The sequence below is a fragment of the Scaptodrosophila lebanonensis genome, unplaced genomic scaffold (assembly GCF_003285725.1).
Source record: "Scaptodrosophila lebanonensis strain 11010-0011.00,11010-0021.00 unplaced genomic scaffold, SlebRS2 tig00000136-arrow-arrow-pilon, whole genome shotgun sequence".
Taxonomy (NCBI): domain Eukaryota; kingdom Metazoa; phylum Arthropoda; class Insecta; order Diptera; family Drosophilidae; genus Scaptodrosophila; species Scaptodrosophila lebanonensis.
In genome coordinates, this window is record NW_022060586.1 from 1,579,097 (window position 1) to 1,595,675 (window position 16,579).

General features: G+C 36.3%; 1 long non-coding RNA gene across 1 annotated transcript; it reads left to right on the plus strand.

Moving 5' to 3' along the window:
- Positions 1-11,716: 11,716 nt before the first annotated feature.
- On the plus strand, positions 11,717-12,831 carry LOC115629154. The gene is made up of 2 exons (XR_003995870.1): positions 11,717-12,045; positions 12,299-12,831. It is a non-coding gene; the product is annotated as an uncharacterized LOC115629154 (long non-coding RNA).
- Positions 12,832-16,579: the final 3,748 nt, after the last annotated feature.

Consider the following 16,579-nt stretch of genomic DNA (forward strand, 5'->3'; position numbering starts at 1 on the left):
CCTAATATACTCTTGTACATTTTATGTACAGAGTATAAAAACAATGGCAATTTGGAAATGATTGTAGCTTTGGCTTACTATGACAGCAAATTTTGCAAAATACGCAAAATTTGTGATTGTGAAAACACAAGAAAATTTTGCTTTTCACGTTCAAAATGTGATGGAGAAAGGCAATATTATGAATACAATGAACTGCTTTCCTTTTGAGACCTATTTTTGTACAGCCTTCTATGTCTTTAAAAATTTTAGATACGACATTGCTGTTCATAAAGAATTGCTTTTTGGAGTTGTTACCTAGCCCACCATTTATTATGCTCAATATGAAGAGTTCGACCGAACCTTCTTCAAACTCATATGTATCTTTTACCCCTTGGGTACAGGGTATAAAAATAAAGAGAGAGAAAGAGAGATACAGGATGCCGCAACTATACATCCACAAATACATACACAATTAAATACATAAGAACTATATGTACGCCATCAAGTGGCGGTAACGGAACAGAACCAGCCGCAATCAATACCTGTAAAAACATCCAAAGCGAGCAATTTTCTGTTTTAACATCAGCCGATCGTTAGTCCAAAATTCGGAAGGGCGTTCACCCCCGGAAGCATATCAGGCCATGCGGGCAAAAACGGAGCTTCACACCTCTTTTGTCCCTCTTAACACACCACACTTGGTAAGTGCGAATACCGTAATAAGAAAGCACAGCGAGCCCAGGAGAGCGGCTAAGCTGTCCCATAGAAGCTTAAGCCGAATTATTCCAGAGAAAGAGAGAGGGGAGAGAAGAGAGAGACATACTTGTACACCGAGAGTATCAGCCCACCAATAAAGACCAGGCGGCTATAGCAAAAGATGCCAAGCAGCGAACTACGAAGAGAACGAGTATATGGAAGAACGGTTCAACGCCCTAAACTTACTTTATGTAGCTTTGTATAAATATTCTTCTCCTCAAAGGTGCAATGGAAAATAAAGAAAAATCGATGAATGTAAGAAACAGCGGTTGCAATTCTTAATAGTACTGGAGTGAAGTTGTTTCGCTAATAACTTTTCTTAGAATTGACCGCTTTGGATGAAACTTGAAACAAAAGTATATAATTGTATATACATATGTATGTAGAACACGCGTTTGGTTTTTGTACGATATACGGGCGGATTAATTTCTCTCGTCATGCTGATTAATAATATACATATGTACATATGTATGTATATACATTATGGGGTCGGCTAACATGCTCGCAAATTGGCTCCCCTTAGGTGAATTAGCAGGACCTGAACTTCTACATGGAATACAAAATTACTTTGTACTTCTTTTAAATTATAACAAGAGAGAACGCTACAGTCGAGCAAGACCAACAGTTAAATACCCTGTACCCAGACAACTTCTGGCACTGCGTTATATGCGCCCATAGCAGAAGTCAAAAGAAGAAGAATAGCGAACTTGATGCTGCAGTTTGTGAGCGTAGTACCGGTGTGAAATTGTTTCGCTAATAACTTTTCTTAGAACTAACCGATGAAATTTAAAACACAGGTAGATAATTGTAATAGTTTTGTTGACCCTTTTATACCTTTTTTTCTCTACGGGTACAATGTATAAAAAATTGATACTTTTTTGGGTACGGGGATTCCAGGGCAATCCAGAGTACTCACTTTCTCCGGAGCTAATTAAACATGACAAAGACCTAGGACATGTAGTCAAAGCATCACAGTTGACGGACCGTCTCGCCTCGCCACAGCAACTGCAATCGAAGCCTGATAATAATGAAACACTGGGATTTGGCAAACTCTTCACCGATCATATGCTTAAGATTTATTACCATACAAGTTTGGGTGGCTGGCAGAAACCTTAGATCACACCCCTTGAGAATCTAGTTATGCATCCAGCAGCCAAGGTCCTTCATTATGCAGTAGAGATAATTATAAACGTCAACAATAAGCAGCGCACACAATTTATTTGCTTGAAGAAATTGTACTTAAATCATAATCATATGAATCGATGTGGTCACATCTTCCACTAATATTGTATACTCTGTACATGAAATGGACAAGACAACAATATTAGGTTTGCGGGTGGTGAAAAATATAACAGGCAGAAGGAGGCATGGCAGACCCCACAAAGTATATAAGAGTATATTCTTGATCAGCATGAAAAGAGCAGTCGATCTAGCCCTGTCTGTCGGTCCGCCCATCCATTCAGATTTAGCTAGTATTGATTGCTTGACCTGCTGCACATTCCAACAACGAATGGTTTGTGGTTTTCAATCCATTTAAAATGTTTTACTTCAGCGGCACTGTAGCGCAGTCCGGGAAGCCTGGTACACTTCATACATTTTTAGGTATGCCATTGCGAAGCATTCGGTAATGTCTTGGACATGACGTCACAATAAGCTATGCATAAGCCCCCTACGAGAGAGGGAGCGTGCTATAAATGTACTACATATGTACATTTGTATATATACGCGTATGCATGTACAAGTATGTTCTCTCGCTGATACATCTACTTTACAGCTAACCTTAATTGCGGCTGCCTCAAATCTTGCACTCAATCAAATAATTTGCACAATTGCACACTTTAACGGTGCAATGCACACATTCTGGCTGCGTCACTGAGCTTATTGTGACGTACATACCTGCGCATTGAGAGTCATAAGTTCATACATACTTACATATATTTACATACTTGTATATAGCATACCAAGACACACCAGAAATAGTAAGTGCTATGTAGCTGAAATTGGCTCTGAAGTTTTATTTTATGGTGCAGGTGAGCAAAAAGTTTGGTTTTGGAAAATTTGAGCTACACAAGAGGATCCAACGCTTGTATGGAATTACTTAGTGAGAAAACGCATATCTTCAAAACAACTATGCTTATTAATTTAAGCCACAAATAGAGAAAATTATTATACTTATTATTAATAATTTTTGTGTACCCTGTACCAAAGGGTAAAAAGGTATATTCGTTTTATGCGAGTGTACATGAAACACACAGAAGGAGACGTTGCAGACCCCACAAAGTATATATATTATTGATCAGGATGGCAAGCCGAGTCGATATAGCCATGTCTGTCTGTCCGTCCGTCCGTCTGTCTGTCCGACTGTCTGTCTGTCTGTATGAACGCAAGGATCTCAGAAAGTATAAGAGCTAGAAGAACCAAACTTGGTATCCAGGTATCTCCCAAGTCCAAGAAAGTACGAGTTTGAGTTTTTTTCGATGCACTCTCCCATTCCCCAGCAATGCGCGATTTTCCATAACTCCCATAGTTCTTGGAATTTCCAACATTTACATCCAGGTAGTGATTATGTGTCCGTATGTTAAGTTTCATCATGATACCTCAATTATGAAAAAATTTATAGCCATAAATATAATCTCTGTCCAAGCTCTGCCCGCAGCTGTTGTTTTTGTTACTACTGTGTTGGTTCAAATTTGTACTGCATACATACACGCATATAAACACGCATAGACATGATTGTGATGTCAAGGTATGCTGTTCAAACTGTTGAAACATAAGCATATGTATGTCTCCAATTATGTATATGGAATATATTTTATTTAATTTAATTAAATCTTTAATTTTTTTTAGATTTATTTAAAAAATTTTAAAAATTGTGGCAGTGACGAAAGGCTATTTCACGGTCGGGCTTGCTCGACTGTAGCGTTGCCTTTTGTTTATGATACTGAAAATTTTATCCGATCTGTTTTTTGAATCGGACTACTTCCATACAAACCTTTGGTGAATTCATTCTTCTGAAGTTGCTGTGTATGAAGTAATTCATTCTATGAACACGTAAAAAAGCTAAAGTCGGGTCTCCCGACTTGGAAATACTCTGTACATATGTTTACAATAATTATAGAAAATAAAAAAAGTTAAGAAAATTAAAAAAAATTTTGATCGATTTTACCTCTTTTGGTATTCGAACTAAAGGGTGTAAAGGGTGTATAATTGCACATATACAAAGCAATTGCGTCTGTGTGAGTGTATGTATGCCTATGCGCATCTATTCGTGTCTGTGTAAGCATATTCGCAATCAACCTAAGCACCAGCAGCAACAACAGATGCAGGGAGCGCTTCGCGAGAGATTAAATTTATGGCTACAACATCCTTTAAAATCAGCCCATCATAAAGAAACTTAGTATACAGACATACATTGTCCATATATACAATCCCTAACTGGAGCTATTTGATAAAATTGCATTAAAAAATCCAAGAATTACGGGAGTTATGGAAATCTGTCACACACAAACACGCAGAGACCTACATCGATAGACACAATTCCTATGTAAATGTGCATTCATTTACACCCTTAACATTATTTTTTAATTCCTATATCTAGTTAAATTTATTAAAAAAAAAATTTTGGAAAATATTTTTCCTTTAGTGTTTTTTTCTTTTGTGGGAGTGGGTACAGTGTATTTGAAAGTTGAGCCCGCTTGACTCAAGTATTCCTTTCTTGTTTTATCTAATAGCATGGACAAAGTACTTCGTATCTTTCCCCTTCGCTACGCCCATGTTCCCAGCCACTTGTACATATGTAGATACATATCTACACACAAATATAAGTATTTCGCAAAAGCATTTCAATGTCATAATGGCATGTTGTTTTTTCATATGCTACTCTTTTTTATTTCAAGGCTACATTTCCCAATATTCAACCGGTAAAAAAAAACAAATAACGAGTAAATAAAAAAGGAAACAAAGATGAAATAAAATACATATACATTTTAAAAATCAAATGTTTTCTTTTTGCACAAAATCGGCTAATAGCTTACTCGTGAAAGGGAGCCAAAGAATGGCACTTATTTATGTACAAGTATGTACATATATAAAATACGATTGGATTTACAATTGCTTTACAACTTGTTAAGTCCATAAGTGCAATGGAAACAGAGTATACAAGGCCCGATTATGCGCGACTCTGATGTTCAGAATTGGTTTTCAAATATATTAATGTTCTATGAATTCAATGAATGTTTTCAATAATATCTAAAAATGTTTCCACTAAGTCGAAAGCGTACACGTGTTGGTAATACATACATACCTCCCCTCTGCTCTACACACGTAGCCTACAGGGAACCAGTTCCCCGAGATATTTTTAACTCGACCATTTAAATATCTGACGTTTGTATACGTGTATGGGCTTTCACTTTTTAAATAACATACTAAGAGTTCGCTCATATGGCGGCCACAGACGTACTATATGATTTAGTAGCCCTATCATGCTGGCTAAGACATATTATCTGCTTGCAGAGATAAAAAGTGCCCGTAAATGTCAGATGCTGTTACAAAATTGACCAAACGGAATATACTTAGTTCTCTATATCCCTCTCAAAGGTTTAATTATTTATCATGCTGATCAAACCACAGGACCTGCGATTTTAAGATGAGATGATGACGCTATGTAAAGAAGTGATTGGTAGTTGAAATGGATTCCTTTTTTGATTAACCGCTCGGCCGGCAATGGAGGAATTAGTCTCTACCCTACCATTCCACAGAATTGATCGTTAGGTATTAGTTAGGTAAAGTGTAAAACATTATATTATATACTATATAAGGTCTGATCGAGTCCAAATAAATATACCTTTATTTCAATAATTAAATAAATAAGTCCACACGTCAACTTGGTAGTTTAAAATGTTGCTGTCTACTATTATTTGTGGACATGTTTTTGTCTTAATTTACCTTTAAAGTAACTGGGATTACTTCTATCTGTGTATGTTATGTGGTGTTACGCTTTCGAGATAAAATATTGTATGTCCAACTACGCAAATAAATACCAATGCCACGCGCGTCACACATCTACAAAATATCGCACAGTGGTCTGGCAAACAAATCAATATCCCTTAGCCAGAATATTATTGCAATTCAAATATTTGTCGTATGGCAATCAATTGGTTGGTTAAAGAATGCAAAACGAATTCAGCCGAAATATTTATATCCTGTGTAAAAGGTTTTGAGTATTAGGTTTTGGATACAGTTTGATGCAGGACGACTAAGGTCGAATATCCTTAACCCTTCGTATGTCTATGATGCATATCTGCAACATACCGCCTAAACTCAATTATTTTACAATGTATGCGCGAAATTTGCAAAGTTTCTATTTGATGTATTTTAAGTGTATTGGATTTGGTTACACTGAAATAAGCTAGTGAATGGAAATAATGATCACTTTTGGCGCCAATTTTGTGATTCGTGGGATGCAAGCAAATTAGGGGATTTCTGTATTTAATTTTTTCAATACTTAGAGTACATTATGCTTAAATGAACAAGTAAAAAAAAGTCAAGTCCCGACTTTTAAGTACTCTGTACTTATGTTTAGAATAATTATAGAAATTAAAAAATTAAGAAAATTGAAAAAAAATGTTGATCGATTTTACCTCTCTCGGTATTCGAACTAAAGGGTGTATAATTGCACATACTTGTATACAAAGCAATGAATGTCTATGCGCGTCGATTCGTGTCTGTGTAAACATGTTTGCAGTCAACCAAACAGCAACATCAACAACTGCTGCGGGCAGCGCATGGGCAGCGCTTGAGCAGCAAATATATTTATGGCTATAACTTCTTGTTAAATCGGTCTATCATAGTGAAACTTAGCATACGGACACATAATCACCAACTGGGGGTATTTTCTAACTTCTTGTTTTTTTTTTTTTTATAAACAGCTTAATAGGTAATTAAAATTACAGATAAGCTATTGAATAAGCTATAGCGACGAGGCCTTAAGTTAAGTTAAGCAACTTATAAATAGCATGATTTATTGTAGTGAAATTGATTTTTTATACAAAAGTTGAAGATAATAAGAAGATATTGAGTGTGGAATTGTAATTGCTATATTGCTATAATTTATGAATTAAATTTGATTTTTTAAGAAACATTACAAGTAGTTTATAGTTGACTTTAGATGGACAAAAAAGAGAAGTGGATGGGTCGAGGGCTGGGAAATAAATCTGTCGGTAGATATTAAATTCTGGGCATTCCGATAAAATGTGTTTTACTGAGGTACGAGTTTTGAGAAATCGTGCCTGTTCAGTTTCAGATCTTGCTGGAACTTACCATACTCATAGATGGTAGTCCTGTGGGTATTTAGGGAGTGGCAGTGGAGGTTGGTTTTTGTGAAAAGATTAAGGAATTTTTGTAGAAAGTGGGATTTAATGAATCTAATGATGTCAGGGATGTGGAAATTATTTAGGAAAACTAAGGGGTATATAACTGCCTCTTTAGCTGCAGCATCGGCTTTTTCATTGCCTTTAATGTTGCAATGGCCGGGGACCCAAATTAATCTTATACGGGGGAAATGTGATGACAGTAACTGTCTGGCTTGTAGGGGATAGTACGATATATTTGAAGGATTTTTTATTGATTCTAAAGCAGAAAGAGAATCAGTGCATATAGCGACCGGGTTGGCGTAAGAAGTAGCAGTTTGTATAGCTTGAACAATCGCTATTAGTTCGGCTGCAAATATTGAACTGTAGTGTGGGAGTAGAAAGGGTTTGCTTATGTTGTTGAAGTAAATTCCAAAAGAGGTGGAGTCGTATGATTTGGACCATCAGTGTATATAAAGGAGTGGGAAGGTAATAATTCTTTGATATGGAGAAACATTTGTTGGTATTGTGTTGATGAGGTCGATGATTTAAGTGCCTCATGCAATGTGGTGTCAGTTTTAGTTTTTTCTTGCCAAGGGGGGACCTTGACCTTGGAAATTGGGATGGGATTGGTAGGAAGGCTGAGCTCTAAGTAAGTTTGTTTCAAAGTCTCTCTACCGTTATGTATGTATGTAAGTGCGTACACTGTCATGCACTTAAATAGGGACAACATTTCTGTACCACGTACCCAAAGGGTAAAAGAGTATACTAGTTTTGTGCGAATGTATGTAACACACAGAAGGGGGCGTGGCAGATCCCTAAAGTATATATGCATATTATTGATCAGGATGACAAGTCGAGTCGATATAGCCATGTCCGTCTGTCCGTCTGCAAACATTCTCACACAGACACGAATAGACACGTATAGACATGCATACACTCACATAGACGCAATAATTATTTAATTTCTATAATTATTCTAAGCATATGTACAGAGTATTGCAAAGTCGGGACGACTTTAGCCTCTCTACTTGTTTATTGTATAATTAATAGTTATTTATTCACGCTTTGCAGTTCTTTTTTTTCATATTTATGTATAAAGTACACCTAATTCTGTTTTTACGCGGTGTTTTGTACACTATTTTGATATAACACGGTTTGAAAATTACAAATTTCATATATATTTCTTTAGAGATAAGGAACCAATCACTTATTTTTGCATATGATAAATGACTCCTTTTACTCGGTTGTTTCTGGAACCAATCTACCGTGTAAAAATAGAGTTAGGTGTATATAGTACGTATACATGGAACCAATCTACCGTGTAAAAATAGAGTTAGGTGTATATAGTACGTATACATGTATGTACATATGTATATGTACATACGAGTATGTCCTAAAATGTAATTAAAAATTGAATGTAAAGAGAAAGAAACATTATACGAAAACAGAGAAAACAGCAAAAGGAAAATAAAAGAAACAAGAAGCTCAATGATTGACAGTTGACTAAAAGCTTAACGTTAAGTGCAATTGAATTATGGAACATCCTAGGCGGTCAATGTCATCTAAAGGCATGTAAGATACCTATGTCCTTCGCATTGTACTATGTCTGACAATCTGGTTTTTAAGGCATGAAAAATAGAGTGAAAAAAATTAAATCATATCTAGTATATAACAAACAGAAGGAAGCCGGGCAGACACAAATTATGTATGTTTGTATATTCATGATCGATATGATGACAAAAATCGATATTACCATGTCTGTCTCTATGATCGGAAGGATCTTTGAAGCTTGGTATTTATGTAGGTCCATGCATACGTACATACGAGCTGTCTCACAACCTTGGTGAAGAGAGATGCATTTTTCTACCTGCATAAATTTGTACAAGTCTTATATACCATTTGTTTTAATTTGAAGTTCTTACTGGAACATTTTATTGAACCATCACATACACTGGCATGCACTTTAATAGGAACAGATAAATTTAAATTGATCCAGCAATTAAAAAACAAAAATGCATACGAATGTTAAGAAGAAAATCATAATTTTATATTCCTAAGTGTTTAATGAAGTACACACAAAAACAAAAAAAACAAGTGGAAAAGCAAAAATCGGGACCGCCGACTTTGAAATACTTTGTGCATGTGTATCTCTGAGATCTAGTTACATTTTTCACATCTCGCACTCGTAATATACCCTTATACATTTCACATTTTACAGTATAATAATTAAACAAAAAAATATATGTATCTTTAATACATAAATACATATGTAAGTGTATAGTGTTTTATCAGCATACATTTAGATCAGAATCATGGCTATGCGTGCAGTACAGAATTAAGTCATAGCAGGAACACCAACAACAGCTGCGGGCAGAGTTTGGGCAGAGATTACACATATGGCTATAACCATCTTCATAATCGACATATCTTGAAGAAACGTATCATAAGGGCACACTAACGGTATGTAATTAACAAATTTTTTGTTCAAAATTCAAAGAATTGCGATAGTTATGGAAAATTGCTAGGGATTGGGTGGGCTTATCAGAAAAAAACAAACTTGGTCTAGCTAGGGCTTTAGGGGAACCTTGATACCAAGTTCCTTGCGTACCTTGCGTTCTATATCGCCTCGTCCTCCTGATCAAGAATATATACATATATACTTTGTGGGGTATGCCATGCCTCCTTTTGTGTGTTACATACATCTGCACAAAACTAGTATACCCTTTTACCCTTTGGGTACGTGGTACAGAAATGTTGTCCCTATTTAAGTGCATGACAGTGTACGCACTTACATACATACATAACGGTAGAGAGACTTTGAAACAAAGGTATTTCTAAATTGGCCAATTCTACGAAAACTGTGTGATGTAGTCCGATTTTGAGAAACTGATTGCATTTCAGAAACCTATGTACTCGTATTTACAACATTTTAGTGTTGCAGGCTGTGCGAGACAAACAGACAGAGGGATATGGCTCGATCGATTCATTATATTTATTTTTTCGCTATTATTATTTTTGTACGTACAAGTATGTATTAGGAATACCATATTGCCTTAAAACTTAAACTATAAATCTGATGGAAAACGAGTATAGACCACTGTGCTTCCTACATACATATGCGTATGTATGCGTTTTGTTTGTTTTCTTAGAACAGTTTTTTCTTATTTGTACCAAAATTTTCAAGGTCTCTCCCTCGTTATTTTCACTGTCGCGCATTAGCATAAAAATAAACAATTTAAAGCAAGAACAAACTCTATATATTTTTAGTTGATTTTGGGATACATTGTATTTCTTTTAAGAGACACATACAAGTAAATTATGTTCACAGCAAGAAAATAATATGAAATCTATGATTTGTGTGCCTTTTATGAATTTATATGTGTACGCAGTGGCTGTGAATTTAATTTTTAAAACTCCAGAAATTCGGAGATTTTTTTTAGTCAAATTTGGCAGCAACTTTCGGTCAGTGCTATGTGTCCGTATTTATACATGTACTTTTGTACTTTTCATGTGAAAAGAATACAAACAACATGGAATGGCAGAATTGTCAGAGCCTAGCTTTTCATGCAAGGAAATTTACAATTTATTTTCTACATTCGATCATTTCCAAAACATTGGGCGCGTTCAGCAGGTCCTAGCGATTTGCAATATTTGATTATCGATTGTTGATTTGCCTCTGCTGACCGCATGTGATGACTATTTCAATCAAATATTCTGATTTTAGTATTTTTGATCAAACAACTTGCTGGAGTGCCTTTTGCCATTTTATATATTTCCGAAAAGATCTCGAAAAAATGTAGTGTCCAAATTGAAAAATCTAAATCAAGTAATCATAATATTTTCCCGATTTGCGTTTTGTGATTTCGATTGACATTTTTACTTATCCGAATCATAAATCACAGCGGTCAGCAGGTGAAATCAGTAATGATCGATCAGAAATCGCTATGACCGGCTGAACGCGCTCATTGTTTCAATATAAAATTGTACAAATTGAGCATCAATTCCATTCCGAGCTCAGCGTAGCCAATCGTCATATTAAGAGCGGCAATATACTTAATACTGGTCTATATTAACAAGTGGAAAAGCTAAGATCGGGGGTATAATAGAGTGGCACCTCTGTTATGGAAAATAACTAATAGTGGATGACTGGGGGGAAAAACAAAATCAGAAACCTGATCGACTTAGGGCTTAGGGTAACCTGGATATCAAGTTTGGTTGTTCTAGTGTAGTATGCGCTAATGAGGAGTACACACTGTACGCAGTGCACTCTTGAGAACACACACTGTAACAATTTGTTGCAGTGATTACATAAACTCCAGGGCTAAGCATATTTCAGGCGCGACATAATATGATCGCACTAATATTCATTGCGCGAATGTTTATCATAACTCGACGGCGCAATTAATGTCAGCCAAGTGTGTGTGTGTGTCAGTCAAGTGTGCATAGCATGCTCTCTCGCGCTCTCGCTGCCAACTTCGCTGAGTATATAAGCTTGTATATAATGCGGCCGCTCCGCTGCCGGCGTTTCTGGCAGCGCAGCTACGCGGCCCTAGCTAAGCTGACTCTAAGTAAAAATGTAACAGTTCAGTATGAATAAAGAATATAAACTGGAGACGTCTGTGTTTAAAAAAGACTTCATTATATGGCGACCATGTTATGTTATGTTAACCACAAGAATTGTGAATTGAATGTGAAATGAATTTAATGAATTAAATGTGAAAAAAAGCTCCAGCTGAGAGGACTTCATCATATGAATTCAATGAGGAGACAACAATGCGAGCGACTATTGGCAAACAGTAGACCAACACCAACTTCAACAAGAACATCAGCGGTCTGCTCCTGGATTGAAGCACGGCAACAACCAGCAACATCCATCTTCACCAACTTCAACAAACAACAGGAGCTTCGGAAATAATCAACACCGTTATCAATAAAAACGGATGGAATTCAAAAAAAAAACTGAGTGAGTAGAGTGCGGGTGATGGGAAGACGCGGAGGTGTTAATTAGAATTAAAATTAAAAAAAGAATAGTACACATAAAGTGGCTATTGTTTACAAGCAAATCACCTCCCGCGTGCGCAATAGCCCAGAAATTACAAGCCGAGCTTGATTATCTCAAATCAAGTCTCGAAACAAAAACCCCAAATACCGCAGCTCACTCAGCAATCATTAAAATAATAAACGAAAAATCAATTACAATACCTCCACCTCCCCAGCAAATACCAAAGACAGTAAAAAGCTGCCCCAGAGACTGCGAGGGACCCCTCATCGCATTGTATTGAATGCGAATACACAAGCCAACATTGTACTAAAGAAAACGTCACCAGGATCAACAAGTGCGAAAGGCAGAGGACCGCCTTTTGCACCAACGAGGGAGCATCAGCGTTGCACATCCGGCGACGTCCAGCTGATGCTGGAGAAAACATTCATTTTGGGAAAGAAGAGCCAAGGACACCCGAGGATGGAAATATAAATTTAAAGAACTTTTTTTTTAAATACTAAATATATGTATATACATAAGAACTTTGTAAGATAATTTAAAACATTATATACATACATATAACCGAATTGTAAAACAACCTAAAATATCATGTATACAATTATAAGAAAATTTTAAAATTGAGAGGAACCTTTTCTGCCCGATTAGAAGTATAGCCCGTAAAGCTATACGAACCACTAGGTAGGAACTTATGCCCTGTTTCATTTTTCAATAAAACCTGGTCTCCTATTTTCAACTTGAAATCTAAAATATTCTTGTCATAACTTATCTTCTGTTTTTGTTTGTTTACTTCTAGCATTAATCTTGCTCTTTTAAAGCTTGTTCTAGTATTAATTTAGATTCCTTAGCATAATCTTCTATATTATAAAGTGGTTCTATTATATCTATACTATTAAAGTGTTCTGGCAAATTTGAAGTCTTACCAAAGACAAACTCATATGCACAATAGCCATGTGCCATTGAGGGGGTTGTACAAGTATTAACACAATATACGAAGTATTGTAGCCACACATCCCAATCTGATTTGTCAGTTGAGATGTTTTATGTTTTGTGGCTTCGCTCCACGGTTCCTACAGTCTGGTGATGAAGTGCTTTTTGACATAAATCTTCAATTATTGAATTTGTTATTCTGTTCCCAAGTCCGTAAATAACGTCTTCATTGGACCGTACTTTAGAATGAAATCTTCAAATATAGCCTTTGCACTTTTGTTTTTTATTGCCACAAGATATTTTGTTAGATCGCATTAAAGTTATTGCGTATTCCTTTCCTTGTTCGGATTTAGGCAGTGGACCGATCGTATCCACAATTTCCCTGTAGAAAGCGATTATTGGGCTTCTGTCAATATTAATGGAGTCTTGGTATGTTTAGTCGTTTTTGACTTTTGGCATTTTGGACATTTTTTTATATAATTCGCAATTTCTCGTGTCATATTTGCCAATAATATTGCCTTATTATTTTTCCATGATTCATAAATTGGATCGCCATGGAATGTAAACAATATTGCTTATTTTTCTTTATTTAATTGGGTCAATGGCTTGAGTAGCGCTACTCTTAATGATTTCAGTCTTTTATTGCCCATTTTTTTTAAAAAGATTCTATTGAAATGGTTTCAAAGATCTTTTCGTGTGCCACTTTGATTCGGCTGATATTAAGTACACCGGCTTGAATTTCAATCCGTTGGAGAATTCCATTGGTGTACATATCGCTAACGTCAATTCTAGCTGCTACTTTTTTTCCATGTCTTAGTAAACATTTCAAATCTGCCATTCGCAAGGTCACTACTTTTCGTACCTCATCATTTATAATGACTTCGTATACGTTGGGCTGAGAAGCTTTATTTCGAGTTTGCGTAGGCAAATCCACTTTTTCTTTTCCTGCGCAGGAATTTTTCTGTTTACTTTGGTTTCTTGTAGTGACTTTTAATATTTTATTTTTTATCTGTATACTTTTTAAATCTGATATTGTTATTCTCGTCAACGCATCTGATATATGGTTGTCTTTTCCCTTAAGATATTCAACAGTGAAATCATATTCCTCCAAGTCGGGTCTCATACGCGTCAGCTTTGAGTTCTGGTTCGTCATTGAAAACAAGTAAGTTAACGGCCTATGATCAGTTTTGACTGTGAAGTGTCTGCCATAAATATATGGTCGGAAATGGTTTATTGCCCAATGGATAGCTGCCAGTTCTTGTTTAAATCTTGGTTCTTGGTTAAATCTGGGTACTGTAGTAACGTAGGCTTCATCAACTGGACTTTTAAATATTCGAATGCGTTTTGACACTCATCTGTCCACTCAAACTTAACATTCTTTCTACATAATCTTGTTGTGTCGCGAATAATCGACGAAATTTTTTATAAAACGTCTGTAATAATTGCAGAATGCAACGAATCTTCTAGCGCTATCTGCGTCCGTCGGGACTGGGTACCTTTCTATGACATCATATTTCTTGCTGTCTGGCAAAATACCCTTATCAGCGCACTTTTGGCCCAAAAAGGTTACCTCGTGCCTGAGTACTTTTCTGGGTGCAATTCAAGGTGGTGTTTTCCACACAAATCAAAAACGCTTGTAAGATTCTTAATCATATGTTTTTCTGAACACCCGATGACAATCAGGTCATCCATATACAGGAATGCCTGAGAGGGTTCAATACCCGAAAATGTGATTGTCATCACTCTCTGAAAAGAATTTGGTGCTATTTTTAAACCATATGGTAATCACGTGAAGCGATAGGAACCATTGCTCGTGGAAAAAGACGTTATATTTCTGGAATTTTCCTCAAGTCTATCTGATGAAATCCCGACATCAGATCCAGACATGAGAAGTACTTAGCTCTACCCAATTGATCGAGAATATCGTCAATTCTGGGCAATGGGAATTTATTGGACAAGATGATTTCTTCGGCACGATCAACAATGGACTATTGTACTCCGAGACTGACGGTTCTACTATTTTGTCTTTAATTAGTTTCTCAACTTGTTTTTCTATCTACACTTTTTACTGTGTGGAATTCTATAGTTCTTAATGTAAACCGGCTCATTATAAAAATTATTGGTTGATATCGATTCGGTTTCTGTTCCGAATACGTCAATGTATTTGGTGCATAATTCTGTAAGAGTTGTTTCGAATTGGGGTGGACAATTTTTATTGAGCCTATCCAAAACTTAACTGTGATTGGTATTCGTGTTTGTTTTTATTATTATTATTTATATTTATTATTATGATCATCCAATGGAAACTCCATTTTTATACCCTGTACCCGTAGGGTAAAAAGGGTATATTAGGTTTGTGCAAAGTATGTAACATGCAGAAGGAAGCATCTCCGACCCCATAAAGTATATATATTCTGAATCAGCATGACGAGAGAAATCGATCTAGACATGTCCGTCCGTCCGTCTGGATGAACGCGAGGATCTCAGAAACTATAAAAGCTAGAATAACCAAAGTTGGCATCCAGATTCTCCTAGGTCCGAGAAAGGACGAGTTTATTTTATTTTTTTTTTTTATTTCCCCCGCTACAGAATTTCGTCAATAGCGTCCACATTTCAAATGCTACCTAAACTAAACTTTGCACACATAATTTATATATAATTGTCTACTGTTGTTCAAAATTTTATTCAATTCGGTCAATTCTAAAAAAAGTTATTAGCAAAACAAATTCTCGCCAGTACAACCCCCCAAACTGCAGCAACAAGTTCGCTCTTCTTCTTCCTCTTTTTGCTGCTGCTTTGGGCGCATATAACTCAGTGACGGAAGTTTACCCGGGCTACAGGGTATTACACTGTCGGGCTTGCTCGACTGTAGCGTTCTCTCTTGTTAGAATCTGCAATGGAGTTTCCAATGTATACTCCGTTTTGGATCTATTGGTTTGGTATGAATATACCTGCTTGCAGTGTTTATAGCAATTGTGAAATTGTTTTAATGTGTATCCTGTATTGGAATTTTTATTGGGTGATCAAGATTGTTGGGTCTCAGTATGAGCCAATCACTTTCCTGATTTAAGTCTATTTGACACTTATATTTCTTCATGAAGTCTATAGCTATTATTCCATCACAGGGAATTGGAAAATCCAAATCCACTATATGAAAATCATGTGGGGTGGCATAGGGTGTTAAAAGAAGTTCTATCAGTGCCGATTCCTTGGAATTGGTTGTTCTTTCACCTATACCGGATAATTGAGTAATATTTTTAAACCCTGTACCCAAAGGGTACAAGGGTATATTAGTTTTGTGCGAGTGCACATGGAACACACAGAAGGAGGCTTGGTAGACCCCACAAAGTATATATATTCTTGATCAGCATGACAAGCCGAGTCGATATAGCCATGTCCGTCTGTCCGTCTGTCTGTCTTTATGAACGCAAAGTATAAGAGCTAGAATAACCAAACTTGGTATACAGATTCTCCTGAGACCGAAAAAGGACGAGTTTGTTCATTTTTTCTAAACCACCCCCCCCCCCCCCCCACTCCGCCCCTATTACCGATTTTCTATAACTCCCGT